The 19856-nt window shown below is 41.3% G+C and overlaps 1 protein-coding gene across 2 annotated transcripts in view; it reads right to left on the reverse strand.

The window, feature by feature from the left end:
- PTN (pleiotrophin) overlaps positions 1-13412 on the reverse strand; it is a 97176-nt gene extending 83764 nt beyond the window's left edge. For both annotated transcript variants that reach the window (XM_060020015.1, XM_060020014.1), the window contains exon 1: positions 13151-13412. The gene's annotated coding sequence lies outside the window, so the exon portion shown is untranslated. The remainder of the gene's footprint in view (positions 1-13150) is intronic.
- Between the last annotated feature and the right edge of the window lie 6444 nt (positions 13413-19856).

Below are 19856 nucleotides of genomic sequence, written 5' to 3' on the forward strand. Positions count from 1 at the left end.
GGGGGGAGGGGTGGTACACAGAGGATTACTTTTTAAAACCTAACGGATTCTCTCCACCTCTAATCTGTTACTTCTCTGAAAATAATCTTTCTTATACTCTAGCAAAGTTTTTTGTTTTCCTTCCTTGCTTGTGGAGAACCTTCGGTGATGCCTTACTATCTATCAGGATAGAATCCGAGCAGGTCAGCTTGCCCTTCGAGGGTCTTGCTATCGTTACCCAAAACTTTTTTCTAATCCTAACTTTCACTCCTTGGCCACCCACTGACTGCACAAATCAGGCCCTTCTGCTCTCTGTCCCCCAGTATCTTGCTTTTTATCATCTCTTTGGCGTTCCTCTTTCTCCATCCCTCACCTACAATGCCTTCCCTGTGCCTTCTTGCCATAGACAATACCACTCTGTCTTTGAAAACCCTACCCCCTTCATGCAGCCTCCCTTTTCCACTCCAGATTGGAATACCTTCTTCTTCTAGACAATGTGATAACAACTCGTTTACCATTTAATCATTGTATGGTTTTCTAACTATAAGCCTGCTTTGTCCCCCTTATGAGGACCGAAATAAGGTACCTACAAGCTAGGATAATGGATGGTGGCTTTTTGCAACATGCGCAGTGTTCCAGACAAATATTCTATTGATGAAAAATTCTTGATAACTTACGCACTACTCTAAGGATGTATGAGGAGTCTTTCCTTCAGGCAGACATCTTATTATTCAGCTACCAGCAGATGGGGGTGCTTACCCTAGATATCATATTTAATTTAATGAGAAGAAATAAATTATCTATTATCAGTGTGTCTACGTTATGAAATCACTAACTTTGCCTATGTTATGATATAAAAACTTGCTACTTTCCTCCTTCATTGATAGAATTATAGTTATTTTTACCTCTTCCATGCAGCCAAAGTAATGGCATTTTTTTCAACTGTGTGACTAGCCTTTTAACATAGGTGCATCTTTTTCACTGTTTTTACCCTTGCCCTTGTCATCGTGGGGCTCCTTCATGCTTTTCAGCCCCTCGTCAAACCACATCAATACCAGTCTCAAACCTTAATCGTAAACAGCATCTAGAGGCATAAAGGCTCAATACTTCACGTAAAGGAGCAACTTCATCACACACAACAGGCTGCAGGGCATGGAGAATCCATCACCTAACCTTTCCCAGCCTCTATCCATCTGTGCCCCACTGTTGGATATCCAGGCTTGACAGCGAATGCTTTCCAATGGGAAACTGTAGCAGGATTTTTTTTCCCATCCTTTGGTCCCTATTGTATGTTCAGCTGCACTGAAGCTAGCTGCTAATCAAAGCCAGAGACTCTCATACACAAACAAACAAGGCATTGTGGCCTCCCCTGGGGCTGGAACACAGCAATCCAACAAACAATTTGGTCAGGTGATAGCAGCCTGGAGGAACAGACAGAGCATTGCCCAGACATCCTCCTGTCTTCACTCCCCCCCACCCCTTCCTCAGCACGAGCCAGTCGAACCACCAGGCCAGGCAAACCGATGCTTGAGAAAGCAATGGAGAATAAAACAATATGCAATAATATGCAGTCAGAAAGGTCTGGTCTGACAACAGGATTCTTTGTCCAAGAGAGTGTATTCTCTAGATCATAGTGAGGTAGGAATAAAATACATAGCATGAGAGCATATTCCTGGATGCAGGAAAGAGGAAGAAGGAAGGGATCGGACCAAAATACCTTCAGATGCTCACTGGGCCCTTGTCATAGGACAGTGGGGTGGCGGTGGAAGAGTGTGATTTAGGAGCTTTTTTTTTTTTTTTTTTTGCGGTACGCGGGCCTCTCACTGCTGTGGCCTCTCCCATTGCGGAGCACAGGCTCCGGACACGCAGGCTCAGCGGCCATGGCCTACGGGCCCATTCACTCCGCGCGCAGCATGTGGGATCCTCCCGGACCGGGGCACGAACCCGTGTCCCCTGCATCGGCAGGCGGACTCTCAACCACTGCGCCACCAGGGAAGCCCTGATTTAGGAGCTTTGTGGTTAGATATATTTGATCTGCAGTCTCAGTTCTACCTCTTACTACCTCGTGACCTTGGACAAGTTACTTAACCATTCAGAGACTCGGTTGCCATTGTTAGTAATGTGGGGGAATTGTGCTCAGAAAGGAAAAAGGAGGGGAATGCTAAGAAAAGAAAGCAAGGTCTTCAGCTTCCAGAAGTAGCTAGTGATAGAGGATGACAGCTCCTCCCTGGCCCTGGCAGTTCCTAGGAACACAGCCTCAGAGGCACTTGTAGCTTCTGAACTTTGACATACTGCCATGTGTCCCCAGAGCACATCAAGGGAAACTAGGGATGCCCGTGGCCAGCATGAAGCCTGGATACAAGATGTCTTCATACAACAGCAAGAGCTGGGACTCTGGGTGCCTGCACATTGATAATGGAAACATCCCTGAGTATGAAAGACAGAGCAGAAAAGCTAGAGATGCCAAAGAAGATGATTGCTCACATCACAGTTTTTGGTTAGGGCAGCCAGTCAATGTTAAATCTTGCCAGGGTTGGTGGAGATTGCAGGAGAGAGGGGAAATTGAGTAGGAAGTAGGTTAAAGGTTATCTTAATTCTATGAAATGATAAACATGAACTGAGTACCTACTATGTGCCATTTGTTATTTGGGTAGTGGTAACGTGAAAGAACTAGAAACAACTGTCTAGCAGTACAGTATAGAACAGAGAGGTTCAGTGAGAAGATGCAGGACCACTGAAACTCAGAATTAATATAGTGACTTCCTTTCAATACAAAGGGTAGACAATCCAAAATGATTTAATAATTGAAGCACCTTCATATGGAGACCTACAAATGGAAATAAAATCAGTTAGATGCTATCTTGAGGAATCTATTATAAGATCTGCAGATTTACTTCAGGAAACACCAGTCAATATTTCCATGTCTTATCCTTTCTAGGATGTACCTTAAATGTCCCTCAGTTGCACATGGTGCTCCTCATTGGGTATGTCCACATCCTCATTTCAGTAAAAGTCAAATTTATCAGATAAGCCACAGTCCCATAGTTTCTCCATTTCCAGCTTCTGGGAGAGAATTTTTTTACTTGCTCCTTAAAGCCTTGCTAACTGTCCTATACTCAACTGTCACATTTCTCACCTCTTCCAATTCAGAGGTTCCTGGCCTCCCCACAGGAACTCCAATCTCGCTGCAGCATTACGAGTCACAGTAGATACAAATATTGGAACATTCTCAAGGGACAACGTGCGATTTTGCTTAAATTCCGCCAAGAATAGAGATAAGCAATCCCATGTCACGTTAGATGAGTAGTGAAATCTATTCCCTTTTGAGGAAAACAGCCCCTAATACTTACGCTGATCTTCCTCACCAAAGAAACATTAAAATCACCTTAAGAAGAGTGGTCACACCTTCCTCTATTCTATACTTATTTTCAATAGTTGCTCAAGTTCCAATAGATGATGATAAATCTGGCTATACCTTGGTATGGACTTGGAAGTTAGACAAGGAAAGGGGTCAATCTGAGATGGGAAGGAGAAAAGGAAATAATATTTGTTCTTCAAAATAAAATTAAACAATTTTTAATAGAAATGCCCAAGTCTAAACATTTTTCTGATTTCAACAAGATATTTAATGTTACACATTAGAGGCGGCAAATGGAAGTCAGGGTAGAAACCTAACCCAGGAAGCTAACTAGTGTGTGTGTAGCTAAGCCCTGGGCCTGGAAGGATCCTGTTGTGCCCATGAAAGGGAGCCTCTGGGTCTTTTCCTTGGTCTCCTTTCATGATCCCCCCGCAAGAGTCGGGGAAATATGAGTTGAAACAATGGGGTAGAGAGTGTAAACTTTATGGATTAGTTGACTCCAGTGACCAGGTTGTCTAAGTCATGGCCCTGCATCCAGGATTGCTCAAGTCCTATGTGAGGCAGCAACTCTTCACTAGAACAACTGATTGATTCTGTTTTGCCTTCAAATACTTCCTCTGAGAGGAACATGGAGGGGACAGGTTGGTTCCTGTCCTGGAATGACTTCTTGGCATTTTTATACTAAGAGGCATGTAGGGCTTAGGAGATTTAGAAAGCAAACAAGACAAATCCACTGGAGAGAAACCTCCTAACGAACCCCACCAGAGCCAGATGGGCCAAAAGGGCCCAAAGAGAGTCGCCGAGCAGTTCATCCAGAGTGGAGGAGACCTCAGCGCTATCTAGTAGAGTTTTCTGTGAGGTCTGAAGCTCCTCTCCCCAAGCTCATGCTTGGCTTCTGTCTATCAGATTTTTTGATGTTCTCCCTAAGGTCTCAGTTCAAGTCCACTTCTATTTCTTTTGTCTTCTTGGTTCTGCTGCCTTTAAAGTTAACTGCTCTCATTTTAACCTCTTGCAAGAGAACATCATTGGATGAGATGTTGGAAACCCACAGTTAGCTTGCTTTTAGGAAATGTGGATCTAGTTAGAGAGAAGTTGGTAGAAATCCACCTCTACCAACTTCTTCCTGCTAAATTGCTTTTGATCTGTTTCTCCAAACTAAATTCATTTATGACAGCCTTGAAGTACATCTTCAAATCCGCAGATATCATATATCAGAGGGCAAACTCTGTGATCCCTAACCATCAGACTCAAACCACTGTTTAAAAAGGCTAGAAATCATTTCAGGCTCAAGTTGGTGGGAATCCCAATACTGGCATAGACAATAAAAGCCTTCCACCCCTCCTCTACAAACAAGAGTGCGGTTGACAAACCCAAATTTGATCTGACTCACGTTAAACTAGAGCCAATCTGTACACTATTCATTCCAAATAATAATAGAGCAAATAAATAATTCCCCAAAGGATGCCAAGCCCTGGAGTGACGTGCATCAAAGAGGTTTGCTGCCCCTGCAGGTTTACCCACGTGCGGTGCATTAGGCCCTCTCTTCTTGGCCCAGAGCAGCTCAGAAGTTCCGCAGGCTCCTGGGACCTGCTAAGGGGGTGAGATTGGACCTGGGTGGGATCAGGCAGCTGTGGCTTCCCTGGGGAGACTTTTACCCCTGGATATGTATCTGGAAGGGTCCTCAAGGTTAAGAATGGAAGATAATGTTTACGATGTAAACATTTTTAATTTGTACACACTAAGGTCCACAAGATTATCTGTTCCGTCTAAACAGCACATCCTTTGCTGGGAGAAAGATTTTTTGTTTGCTTCATGGGATTATGTTTGTTTGTTTGCATTTTTCTATTTCCAACTTTTTAATGAGAGTCCATCAGATTAATTTACTAAGCTTTCTTTATGATTCAAATTTACCCATGTCAAGCTAAATAAATTGAATTTCCATCTTAATTGGCCCACTTAGTAGAAACAAACGCACATGTTAATGTGTGGAAAGCTATAAACATATAGCATACATCGATTACTATGTTGATCTAAAAAGCAGGACACACAATTATTTGTGCAACTATTTTCAAAGGTTAAATCAGAAAAACTATAAAAGTGTATCAGAGTGTTAACAGTGGTGTCCATTTTGAGCAGGATTATAAGTCATTTTTTTCCTTCTTCATAACTTAAAAAATTTTAATATCTTGTAGCATGGACATTTTTCTAGAATGAGAAAAAATAATATGTTTCTCCAGGTATATATTTGTGTTTTCCTAATAACAAACATAATAATCAAAAAACCCTTATTTTTTTTCACATCATTAAAATTAATCAAACTTTTCACAAGTTTGAAATGAATTGAGCTGTATGTAAGAGTCTGTGTTTTGCCAGAGTCATTGAATTTAACAGTTAACTATATATGGTAATCAAGAAAAGAGGATGAGAAGAAAGGCTTTACATTATTGTTTCAAAACTTAAGTACCTCCACCAGTTAAAATAACGTAATAAACTCCCTGCTTTCTTCCCTATAGCAGCTTCAGGCTTCCTCATTTGATCACCTTGGACCATATCTAAAGAAATATCCTGTACCCAGAAGGCAACATTCTTTTATAGAAAATATTTTTTGAAGAACTAAATTGGCCCTTGCATAAGATTCTCCAAAGCTGCAGGATATTTTTTTAAGCCAAAGATCCAACTTCTGACTTAACATGGACACCCCATCTGGCCAACTGGAAGATGCCCAGTGGAAGCCTTCAGATGTTCTAATGCTCAAAAATGAAGGCCACTTTGTGTTACAACTTTAGCGATGATTCTCTGCTATAGGGAGCAATAATTCCATGGGCAGGTTTAGAGCAGGCCATATTATTAGCAAATAAGGAAGGCCATTATGAAAACATTATTTTAAAGTTTTACATGGTCTCCATTTGTTTTATCCTGAGTGGAGACTTTCTCTGTTCCCTAAGGTTGTTACTGAGATATGTTCCGTATTGATTGAATCTGGACTCTGAGGCAAGAGTCCTTGGCTCCTTCCTTAGGCAGCCCAGCATCTCCCAGGAAGCCACACAGATGGATGATCCCTGCTCTACTTCCCTTATGGTGTGGAAAGGCACATCCAAGGGAAAAACAGATGTTCAAACCTTAAATAAGAGAATACTCTAGCATTCAGAAAGCATATTACATTACATCCTTCTCATCGTAAGAATGAAGTTTCCTAAACACTATTACTATCACTTACACCCTCGCAGGGGAAGGCTCCAGGAGAAGCACCGGTAAGAGGCCTGAGATCACACCTGACAAAGGGCCTTGTATTCTTAAGGGGCTCAGTCAAGTCCATAGCAATTCGGATGGTGACTCTGCAAATTTCTTTTATAAATAATGCAACATTGTAAATATGACTCGCACATGAAGATACAGGAGTGATCAGCTTTTGCACATAGTAGGAAGTGTTATCGTCAATGACCTTCGTTGTGTGTTTTAAGCTATGCATGTCACGATTAGAGAGTTCTGATTTCTTGCCTGCCCTCCCAATTTATGGAACTCAACACTAGTGACTGGCCACTCAAAATGAGGTCCCCAGGCCAGCAGCTGCTATCGCCAGGGAGCTTGTTAGAAAGGCAGACCCTGAGAGTCCACCAGAGACCTACTGAATCAGAATCGCATTTTAGCAAGATCTCTAGGTGACTGACATGCACATTGAAGTGTGAGAAGCACAGCTATAGTATAAAGTGCTGCTAATCAATTGTAAAAACCTAAATTTAGTGAGAATAACCGATTGAAATTTTTGGTATGCATCCTTTACAACTCTTAGGAAGCCCTATAACATAATATTTAGTAAAACAATTCATAACCATTTTAGTTTAACCTTTTTTACAATTGTCTACTCACTTTTTTTTTTTCACTCTGACTCCGATTTCCTTTTCTTCACACCTGTCACACATCTTTCCTCTTACTCACTTCATCTGGTCAAACTTACCTTTCAGCATCTTAGGCAATCTCTAGGGGTCCTGAGAAAATGATAATGACAAGCAGCAGAACTGAGGAAAGAGACAGGCAGAACTGGCCCCGCTGATTTCATTAACAGTAGCTTATGTTTAGTGTAGCAGGTTACAGTTTATAAACAGTGCATTGTTACGATTTACCTTTACCACCAGCCCGTGAGGTAGGCAGAGCATCTATCATCACTATCACCCTCAACACCATCATCATCAACATCATCACCAGCTTACAGATGAAAACCCTGAGGTTCCAGGAGATACAGGGACAACTCAGCTTCCGGCAGAACTGCGATGAGATAAATGCGGGCTCCTGAATCCAAACCTGAACTCTTTCCTCTGAGCTGACGGCTCCATGATGGCAGCAGGGCCACAGCACATGGCTATGGGTGTCACCAACCTCAGCAATGAGATGGCTGCACCTTGGCTTGGGAGTGCCCTGTAGGTAAACTGCTCTCCTAGACACTGTAGGAAAGGCCAAGGTCAACAGTCTGATTCGGGGACCTTACATGTCAAATTCCCTGGGGCCTGGAGCACGATCACATGTTCCGTGTGTTTCTTTTCAGAAGGGGTTTTGGATCTGCATTTAGAGAGAACAGTCTGAGACTAGAGAGGGCAGAAGCATTTCAAGAAGAAGAAAGTCTCACCTAGGTTTCTGTTTGTTTGTTTTCTCATGCCAGGTGGACATGAGAAATAAAGCAGTGGGGGAGGGAAAGCAAGGGTGGACTTTCATGGGGGGGCGGGTGGGCAGGGCTGCATCCCCCTAATCAGCATTTCCATTATCCTCATCAAATACTCTGTAGCAGTCAGACTCTGGGTTCTGTCCTTCACACTCATTTTCTAGATTAATATTCATGTCCATCCTAGGAGGTATTAGTGCTGTCATCTTAGGGATAAGGAAATTGAAGCAAGAAAGACCACAATATTTGCTAATGGTCACACAGCTAGTAAGAAGCATAGCTGTGGTTTACCTTGATTTCTTTAAACTTAGAGCTCAAATATTGGAGCATTACAGCCAATGTTTCTAATACATCACCTGCATCCAGGTGCCCTGTCACATGTCCATCTTCCTTGACTCCACCTCTCAAATCAGAATCTCTGGGGATGGGCTCCAGGCATCTGGATGCTAGGACATGACTCCAGTTATTCTGATAAACACCAAAAAAGGGAAACCACTATACTGGGTGATTTGGCCGCTTACTCTACATACACTGGAGTTTAGGTTTGACATGAGAGGCACTGAGAAAGAAAATTAATTAGTCAGCTGAAGATATGGCATTATAGAGGAGAAAAAAATATCCAAACTAGGAGTTTTAAGATCTTTTAAGATCGTCAAGATTCTTGTATTAAATAATGGGGGTCATCTTAACCTCTTTGAATTTGTATCCTTATCAATTAAAAAAAATCCTGTTCAGCCTACCTAAGTAGAATTGTTATGAAAATATGATGAGAAAATAAATGTTATTAGTTCTGAAAAGCAAAGGCCTGTAGCCACAATGAAGTTATGATGAAAATAATGTCCCAAGTGTTCAGTCTTAAGGCTTTGAATAACACAGTTTGTTAAGGAAGAGGTAAGGTTTCCTTCTCCTTTATGCAGGTGAGTCAGAGACCATGCAAGGTCGAGAGCCTTAAAATAAACAAGGTGAAATATGATTAGGAAGACGCTCCAGAGAACTGGCAGACCTATATGATGTTTGCAATAAAGGAGGTAGAGGAAGAGACAGGAGAGCCTTCTTCTAGAGGTTCAAGGTTGAGAATGGGGTGCTTGGGTTTAAACAGGAAATTGGTACCAGGTAATGTATAGAGGGATTGAGTATAGAAGGCAGTCAAGGTCATTGGAACATGAGGAAGAGCAGAGAAAATGGTATTCAGAGTCATTTACTTATTTTTTCACTCATTCATCAGATATTCATTGGGCATTTCAATGGTCTCACTCTAGATATGCTAGGGTTCTGGAGAGGAATGAGAGAGTGTCTGCCTTCTAGGAGTGCACGGTCTGGGTGGGGTGGAGCTGGTGGTAAAAGTGAGTAATTCCAAGAGGTAAACGACGTGCTTTTCCAGTGTTGGCGCTGCTGGGAAAGGAGGAACGGAAGTCGCCGGAAGGGTGGGTGGAGGGGGAATTAGAGCGCCACCTAGAGGGAGGATTTGCCTGGGAAAACCCTCCCTTGGCGCCGTTAATCTCAGACTCATTCAGTTTCACCCAAATTCCACAGCTGAAGGTAGAGGACTTGCTATCGTTCCCTCCATGTCTGTGATTTCATTGAAGAACAGTCATCTCATATCTCAGCATAAAAAGTGGAAGAAGTGGGAATAAAAGGTGAGAGATACAGAATGCTATTTGTGCCTTACAATGATGTTTTGGTTTTTAATAAGCACAATTCTTAGAATTAAGAGCCCAAGTGTCAGTTACTACGACTTACTTCATTCAAGATTAATATGTAACAATAGATTTTTTTTCACTAACTATGAAGTTTCAGAATCTAAGAACTGTGCTTTTAGGAAACTCATTATGATGATGTTTTTATTTGAAATATCAGTTTATCTTAAGCCTACTATGAAGAAATGGCTCCAAAATAAAGCCCAGTAGAAAAAATTAAGTTATTTCTCAAAATATCTTAAGCATGAACTATTCACTGTATTCCCTGCTTACTATGAAGAAATAGGGATTTGTGGTGAATGTGATCTACATAATCAAATCTGCAATATTACCATAATTATAATGCTCTCTGATAACGTTACATTATAGTTATCCTTCTAAACCACAGAAATCTTAATTTGTCATTTACCAAATACTAAAATAGGAACAAAAAGCTTGTTATATTTGACAATCTAGAAAGATCGTATGACACCTATGCCATGTGGAAAACGATTCCACATACAAGACTGGGAAGAAGTGCATGGAAAAATCGCCCAGTGGATGGAAAATTGAATGGGCCATAAACATCAAGAATGGAGAACTTTCCAAAGTGAGGCTGTGGCCCAAATTCCACTCAAGCCAATTGACTCTGGAAGGAAAAAAGCTGGCCCAGCTTGTAAAGAGAAGCTCCATATCTGAATATTATTTTACCCCAGGGCAATGACATGGTTTTGTGTCAAAAGGAAACAAAAGTTCTCTGATTATTCATTAGAACTGCGGCCAAAAGAGACAACATTCATCACCCTTAGAGAAGCTCCACTCAGCACCCAAACAAGGGCTGTTGGGAGGCCTGACTCACCTGATGCTTAAAGATGAGCATCTCTTTAAACTGGACTGACCTGCACTCAGGTGTAAACCAGCTTGCTCCCTGATCACCCTGGGTGGTCTCAGTTTGGGCATTACCTTTAGGAGGGCAGTCAAGGACAGCCATCCTATTCACTATGTCACCATATTAAAAAGTGTAAGTGTTGGGAGAACTGGAATTTATAATCTGAATTCTAACTACCGGCCCTCAATCCACCATTAACTAATACACCATTTCGAACAAGCCACCCAAACTCAGTCTCCTGAGAAAATTTTGAATAGTAATAAAATACCACATGGCGAATAAGAATATGATCAGAATTCACATGAGAATGTCATTTAAATAAGAAAGCAAGAGTATCTTCAAAAGGAAAAAAATATTTAAACCCCAAATACTTAATTTCTAGGATTGATTTTATTGATAAAAGTGATTAAATTATTTGGGGGCCTTATTTCTCTCAAGTTATTTTCAATGATCCGGTTCTGTGAAAATTCAAACCAGGCCACTAGCTTTTCTAGAGTAAAAACATCAAAAATGTTCATTAAAAAATGTGGGTTCTACCACATATTGCTATATGTGAAGACTAAATAGGTACATGGAAATTTTCAATAAATCAGTAAATTTATTATACCCAATACCATGAAAAGAGGTCCAGGAAACCACAAAGTTATGTATTATAAACATAATATATTGTACTATGAATATTTTAAATATGTTATCATCCTCATTCTATATAATACCCCATCGAAAAGTCAGAAAATAAAAAGTCACATATTAACTGTAGTTTCTTTTCTCTCACACTCTGGCTTTGAAAATATAATACATTTGTACCGACAAGCAAACATCTGGAACACAGCACCTAATGCGTTAAGTATGGCTTCAGGTGGGTGTCCGTATAGAGGCCTTTCCCTAAATGATAAAAAAAAAAAAGTCCTAAAAGAGGCCTGGGAACAGGAGGAGAGGAAAGATCAACTTCTACAGATTTAAAATACGATTAGAGAATTAAAAGCACCGAAGTTTCTTAAAGCACAAAATTAGAGGTTTTTTTCACAACATAATTTTTCAAAAGCCCATCCTCTAATTTAAATGAGAAAGTACAAATATTGCCACTCTAAAATAACTCACGTCCCAAAGGGAGGAAAAAAGAAAACACCACTCCAATTTTCTTAGAATTTAACTGGACTATAATTTTTTTTAATGATTTGGTCTTTAGAATGCATAATTTACTTAAAAAGGAACATAATGAAGATGGAAAATAGAAGCTTTATTTTCTACGCTGGGAGACACCTCTTTTGTTTCACTCCCATTACCTTTCAATATTTCAAATATCAGTTCATCCCCAGATGATCAAGGGGCTAAAAAGGGCTTTGCTGTTTCGTCAACTCCACATTTGCCTGAGATCATGAAATTGCTTCGTTATATTATTAGCTCGAAAGCGCCTGTTGATAGTTCCTGGACCTCCTCCCAGGCCCTTCCCTCCAACACACACCCGTAGGTCACCTTTCTCAAGCTGTTAAAGCAAAATGCCTCAGTAACCCTCCAGATGAAAACAAAAGATGCCAAAAGGCTGGAACTTTGATTTCTCTCGAATTGTTCATTCTCCCCAACCATCACCTCCCACCACCACATGCCACTCCTACTTTTTCAATGTATCCCCCAGACTTACAGAGCAGCTGTTAACAGAGGTAGGGGTGAGTTAACAGGAGTGTAGATAAACTCAGTGTGTGTTCTGGTGTTCCTGTGTGTTCTGTTAAAGAAAAAGATGTGTGTGTGTCTGTGTGTGTGTTGAAGAGAGAGCAAGTTTTATGTTCTGTGTGTTAAGTAGAGAAGGGAAGGAGTTAAATACATTCCTCTCTTTTAAAATATTTTAACTTATTAGAAACATCAACTCAGAAACTAAGAATCTAGCAGATTGGTAATTAATATACCCAAGCTTTATGTGGGTGAAATAAAAAGTTCAAGTGTCTCTGTACAGGGCAGTTCTTAAAATTATTCAAATGAGAAATGGGATTCAAGGTGTGTCTTTTAAACTTTGGACGTAACCATTTCTAGAACCATTCCTGGGCTGGCAGGCAGGACAAGGAGTGCCCGGATGGTCTGCGAGGGACCGGCAAGGTCAGCTGGCACTGGGAGGCACAAGCCCCCACTTGGTACCTAGAAATGCCAGCTTAAGACGCATCAGCTGGCAAGCCCTGGGGCAACCCGGGAAGCAGGGGAAGGATGGGAAAATGAGCCCTGCTTGCTCAGGCTGCCTGACTTTCTCTCTCTTCTCTACCCAGCCACAGACACACCTACTAACTCAGGTTTTACAAAGAGCAAAGCCCCTGCATGTTCTCCATTCCGCTGGAAGCAGGAACACAGTCCAAATGCGCACATAACATCACAAAAGCTGCTTTCCTTCCACCCATCTATGGGCACCCTGACCATCCTGACCAGACGCCCCCAAAATATGCCTCTGGAGCAAATCAGTTTTGAAAGCAGCCGCACCAGCAAAGACACCAGCAGCCCCTCTCCCACTCCTACCACGGTCATCCGCGGGCGCCCAGAAAAGTGGCGGAGGCTGAAGGGGAAGTCGATCGGAGAGCCCTCGGAGGAACCGCGCATTCCCTTCCACTTACTCGGAGTCGCAAACGAGCCGCGTGCGCTCAGGCTGCCTTTGTTGGTCGGGGCGAGGCTTTCTGCCCGGAGTCCAGGTACCCGAGTCACTGCTGCTCGCGGCCGCGCCTGTTCCCCGCCGCCGGCACGCACGGTGGCTCACTGGTCTCTTTCTTCCCCTCTCCCCACTTTGGCTTTTCCTCTGCTCTGCGGCTCCCTTGGCGGGATTTTCGGACTGGAAGGCGGGGAACCAGACGGATCCTGCCTCGGAGTGGAGCACGCCCTGCCGGGGAGGGGACGGAAGGGAAATGGAGAATGGGAGGGAGGAGAGGAGCTGGCAGGGAGAATACGAGGGCTGGGCGAGGGGGGGGCGCGCCTTTCCCTCGAGAGCTGATTGGGAAACTTATTAAAAGCAGGGTTCACCAGGGGCAGTATCTCCCCACCCGCGCCAGCACGCGGATTTGAACCCAGAGGCCAGAGGATGAAGCCCTGTTTCGTTTTTAGCAGAGACAGATGCAGTATCTCTTTCCCAAACTTTGTGCATGACCTCTTCTTTAGGTGGGTGCGTACCCCAGTTAATCAAGTAGCGCGTCTTAAATGGACGATTGATGGCATCTTAAACTACAGTTTGGGCCCCCGGCGATTCTTTTTAAATGATATTCAGGGTGGAAAAGCAGTCTTCAAGACCAGGCTCTCATTTGTCCCCACGTCTATCGCCCTCGCCCCACACAGCTTCAGTCACTTCAGCTGTCAGTCCCATCCCACCTGCGCGTCACCACATGTGCAAAGGACTTTTTTGCGCTTGTCACAGAGTGACAGATGTCTGAAAGTTCCCAATTAAAATGCCACTTTCCTTTAGGGGGCTCTTTCCTTTTCTGGCTTCCTTGGTGCATTTAGTGACCTATTTAGTGACATGCCTTTGACACCCAAGAATTTAGGAGGTTAACGAACGTAGCTCGAACTCCGAGGTTTGTAAAACTCAGAGGCTGGACTTCTGTGTCTTTCTGGAATTACATTTTTCTTCGAATGAGGAAAGAAGCTAAGATAATATACCTAGGATTGTTTAAGTAACACATAGATGAGTATCTGTGATATAGATGAAAGTATTGCGCAAAAATGATTAAGTATAAAACAAATTTGCCCAAACATTCTCAAAAAGGAAATTGTGAGGTTCTCCTCCGCTCATCCGTTTTTTCCTGCTCTTCGTCTTGCTTTCACTGCCTTTCAGCTTATCATTTGATGACGCCCACCCCAAATGTGGTTGCAAAATATACTTCCATTTCCTGTAGCTCTGAGGTAACATCCTTTCAATTCAGTTTGATAAATATCTAGTAAGGGCCTTATATAACTCTTCTTTTATTAATTTTTATTGGAGTATATATAGTTGCTTTACAATGTTGTGTTAGTTTCTGCTGCACAGCAAAGTGAATTAGTTATATATACATATATAAAACCCCCCTCTTCTTTAGATTTCCTTCCCATTTAGGTCACCACAGAGCATTGAGCAGACTTCCCTGTGCTATACAGTAGGTTCTCATTAGTTATCTATTTTATACATAGTAGTGTGTATATGTCAATCCCTATCTCCCAATTCATTCCACCCCCCCTCCCTGCTTGGTTTCCATAAGTTTGTTCTCTACATCTGTGTTTCTATTTCTGCTTTGCGAATAAGTTCATCTGTACCATTTTTCTAGATTCCACATATAAACGTTAGTATACCATATTTGTTTTCCTCTTCCTGACTTACTTCACTCTGTATGACAGTCTCTAGGTCTATCCACGTCTCTGCAAATGGCACTATTTCATAACTTTTTATTGCCGAGTAATATTCCATTGTATATATGTACCACATCTTCTTTATCCACTCCTCTGTTGATGGACATTTAGGTTGCTTCCATGTCCTGGCTATGGTAAATAGTGCTGCAATGAACACTGGGGTGCATGCATCTTTTTGGATTATGGTTTTCTCTGGGCATTTGCCCAGGAGTGGGATTGCACGGTCATACAGTAGTTCTATTTTCAGTTTTTTGAGGAACCGCCATACTGTTCTCCATAGTGGCTGCACCAATTTACATTCCCACGAACAGTTTAGGAGGGTTCCCTTTTCTCCACACCTTCTTCAGCATTTATTGTTTGTAGATTTTTTGATGATGGCCTAAGTGCCTTATATAACTTAAAATTTACATGTGCTTTGAACTCAAGCTAAACCCCAAAATAAGAAGCATTGTTTTGTGGGAAGTAGTTCTTAGAGACTTAGGGACTCTGACGGCTATGTAGACAAGTGTACCATGGAGGAGCTGGGTGGGGACGAAGAGCTGTTTCTACAAGCAGTGCTTTGAATCAGTCAATCAATCCATCCATTTTTTCAAAAGCAGAGGCATCAGAAATTCACCTCTAGTCACACCTCTAGTCTGTCCCCATAACCAAACTCTCCGTACACCTGCCACACACCATCCTCAAATGAAATAAATGACTAAGGAAGTATCTTCCTTCTATACACAGACTTCCTGTTGCCTGTTTCCCTCTTGTGATCCCATTTACCCAATGAAATACAGCAATGTTTGTTTTAATCTGATTTTACCTGTATAAATTGTGGAGGAATGGACATTATTACTTTTTATTATTATTTTTCCCAGACCCTTTACTGAAAGAGTCTTCTCCATATTCACTCTCACTCCATAGGGGTGAAATTTCCAGGCTATTAAACAAGGAGTTATCCATTTTCTCTACCTTCTTAAACATTATCTTAACATCTACAAATGTAACATGTTGCTACCAGTTATTATGGTGTTTATCTATAGGGTTGATAGAGTAAGCATGAGATCCCCACGATTTCCACTCCATTACATGTTATATCAAAAATATAACCCTTTATTCAAATAGGAACGTATGAAAATTATTTACATGAGTGGTTTTCGGCCAGGAGCAATTTTGCCTTCAAGTGAACATTTGGCAATGACTGGAGACATCTTTGGTTGTCACAGCTTAGGGGAGGGGTTGTTACTGGTATGTAGTGAGTAGAGGCCAGGGATGCAGCTACACATCCTACAATGCACAGGACAGCTCCCACAGCAAAGAATTATTTGGCCTGAAATGTTAATAGAGCTGACATTGAGAAACCCTGACCAACACTATTAACCATTGCATTTTTTTAATTTAAAAAATTTTAATTTATTTTTACTTTTTTATTGTGGTAAAACATACAATGATTTTTAAGTGTACAGCTCTCTGGCATTGTGTACACTCACGTTGTTCTACGATCATCACCACCATGCTTCCCAGGCTCTTAATTAGAGATTATAATGGCTGGATGGGGCCATAATTACCATTTTTAACCGCTGTATTTTAAAAATATAAAGGAAGATTAAAGAGAGTTTCTTTTTAAGAAATAGAAGTCTATGAGATTGATATTAGCCCAGCACGTACACCAAAGTTTAAGAAGATGTTTTCTAATGCACTCTAAAATGTGCAACTTCAAATCCAGACTCCTTCCTGTGTCACAGTCATGGGTCTGTTGATCTAAGATTTCAAGTCATTTCATTTATTTAGCTGACATTTTCTGAGCACTTAAGTTTTTGAGTGAATAGAGCCATGGACAGAAACAGATGAAAATCTCTACTCTCGTACAGCTTACATTTTTGTTTATATAAATAAACAGGCAAATGAAATTAATTAAGGAATTAAATTTTTTTAAGGATGTGATAAGTGCCATGGAAAAAAAGACCATGAAGGAAGATGAAATCATCAATTTGGGGGAGGAAAAACTTTCTGGGCAGAAATGTGAGTGAAGACTTAAAAGAGGTGAGGGAGCTGACTAAGCAAATATTGGGGAGAAGGACCTCCAGACAAAGGTCAGCAAATTCAAAGGTCTGACTTTGCCAGATGTGATAGAGGACCTGTGGGGAGGTCACTTGGGCAGGAACGTAGTGCATGGAGGTGAGGAAAGTAACAGGCCAGATCATGCAAAGCCTGTGTCCACCGCAAGGACACGGGAATTCCACTTTTATTCTGAATGAGGTGGGAAGCCGTGAAGAGTGGCAGAACGGGACTCTGGTCCAACAGGGTCTCTCTGCTGTATTGAATGGACCACATGAGGGCAAAGGTGGAAGCAGAGATCCCAGTTAGGAGGCTACGGCAGTAATCCACTGTCCAGACTTCTTCCGCATGTCCCTGTTTCTCGTGAAGAATAACTAACCCCAAACTTACCCTTTCACACTTTCTCTGCCCCCAAAAGCGCCTGTCAGCAGTCACCTTGGTTTGCTCATGCCAGTTCCCAGCCTCTCCAGGGGTAATTAATGAGCCCCCTGCATGGGTGTTACCAGGCTAAAATATAACTAAATGCAAGATGATTTGAAGTCATAGAAATCATAACATGTCCTAAGGGTGTTTTGAAAATGAGGCCGCTGCTTCTGCAGTGACAAGTTCAAGAAGTGTGATCAGCATGAAGTTAAAAAATGTGAAGGAACCTGCTGAAAAATTGGCCAGCAGGTCTCCTGGATTGCCTGCTTGGCAGGATGTTTGGATTCTTGATTACCACCCCGAGTTCTTCAATATGGCTAGAAGGCAAAAGGACAATTCATCATGCCCTCAGTTTGACAGAAGTCCCATGAATACACTTCTCATCCTCTCTCTGGAATAGTTGAAAGGGAATTTTTTTAAAAACCTTTTATTTTTTGTTCCCTGCAACTATATTACAAAATTTACTTCAATTTCAGGTAATTTTTTAAATGATTTTGCTGTTTTTTGATAAGAAAACAGAAAACTCAACTAAGAAGGGCTTAAGTAATTCAGGAATTTATCTCACAAACAACACAGGTTGGTAGACAGTGTTTTAAAGTCTTCAAGAACCCAGGTCTCTCCATCTTTTTTTTTGTTTGTTTCTTTGTTTTTGTTTGTTTGTTTGTTTTAGCGGTACGCGGGCCTCTCACTGTTGTGGCCTCTCCCGTTGCGGAGCACAGGCTCCGGACGCGCAGGCTCAGCGGCCATGGCTCACGGGCCCAGCCGCTCCGCGGCATGTGGGATCTTCCCGGACCGGGGCACGAACCCGTGTCCCCTGCATCGGCAGGCGGACTCTCAACCACTGCGCCACCAGGGTAAGCCCTCTTTCCATCTTTTGACTCTGCATCTCCAATTTGTGAACCAATTCTCTTCAATATGGGGTCAGAGAGCTTCAGGCATATGTGGCTTAAAATAAAGAAAGCCCAAACCCCAGTGGAGAATAGACCCCTAGCCACACAGCCATAGACTCTGCCAGCAAAAGGCAAAGGTGTAAAGGATGTGGGAAGCAACCCACAATGCCTGCTAGCATTTCTCCATGAAATTTTATAAATGTGCACTTTATCACTCAGTCTCTTATGAATCTAAGTAGCTTGAGTCAAGCCCCTCAATCTTGTCTTTCTTGTCAGGAACTGCTAAAAATCAAGGTTCTAAACTGGCAAAGCTGAGGAGCAGGGCTTGGGCAGTGGCCGCTGCCAGACTCTTCCAGAAAATCCAGCCTGAAACACACAAAGGGGCTTGATCACATGATACAAGAAAATAAAATCTACAGACCATGGATGCAGAAGTCCGGAACGAATATCATCAAATCAATACTAGTAATGTAGAAAAAAATATAATACTGTACACAAATTGGATGATTATCCCTGGAATGCAAGTTTGGTTTTACATGTGAAAATCAAACAATAGAATTCACCATTTTAACAGATTAACTAGAGAAACAAAAGGAACACATTAAATATACAGGAACAGCATTTGAAAAAATTCAACACCCATTCATGATAACAATTCTCAGCAACTTAAGAATATAAATGATTATCATTGTTCTGATAAGACATATCTGCAGAAAGCCTCCAGCTAATGTGATACTTAATAGTGAAAGTGAATGCTTTCCATCTAAGATTAGGAACAAGGCAGGAATGACCACTCTTACCACTTTTATTCGATATTGTATTGGAGACTTCAATCAGTAAAATAAAGCCAGAAAATGAAAGGAAAATAATGAAAAGGAAGAAGTACAATTGCCTTTATTCTCATATGACATGAGTATGTACATAGAAAATTGTCAGGAATGCACAGAAAAGCTTCTAGAACTAAAAAGTGTCTTTAGCTGGATGCAAATTATAAAAATCAATTTTATGTCTATATTCTAGCAATGAACAATTGGAAAATGAAATATTAAAAAGTACATATCAAAAGCATGAACTACTTTGTGGGATAAATTTCACAAAACGTGTCAAAGGCTTATACACTGCAAAACAACAGACATTTCTGATAAAAGTTATAGAACACCTAAAGAAATGGGAGAGATTTGTTATGTTCATTGATTTGAAAATTTTAAATTGTTAGGATGAAATTCTCTCCATACTTATTTATAGATTAAATGCCATCCAAACCCAATCCCAAGACGTTTTTTTATAGAAATTGACAAAGTGATACCAGAATTCCTATGGCCATGCAAAGGATCTCAAATAGGCAAAACAGTTAAAAAATATTTTTAATTAAAAAACCTTTTTTCCTTAAGTATAGTTGATTTATGGTATTATATTATTTTCAGGTGTACAACATTACTGATTCAGTATTTTTAAAGATTATACTCCTTTTAAAGTTATTATAAAATAATAGCTAAATTTCCCCATGCTGTACAATATGTCCTTGTTGCTTACTTATTTTATACATAGTAATTTGTATCTCTTAATCCCATACTCCTATCTCATCCCTCCCTCGCTCACT

This window comes from Delphinus delphis, chromosome 9, assembly GCF_949987515.2.
Source record: "Delphinus delphis chromosome 9, mDelDel1.2, whole genome shotgun sequence".
Lineage (NCBI taxonomy): Eukaryota > Metazoa > Chordata > Mammalia > Artiodactyla > Delphinidae > Delphinus > Delphinus delphis.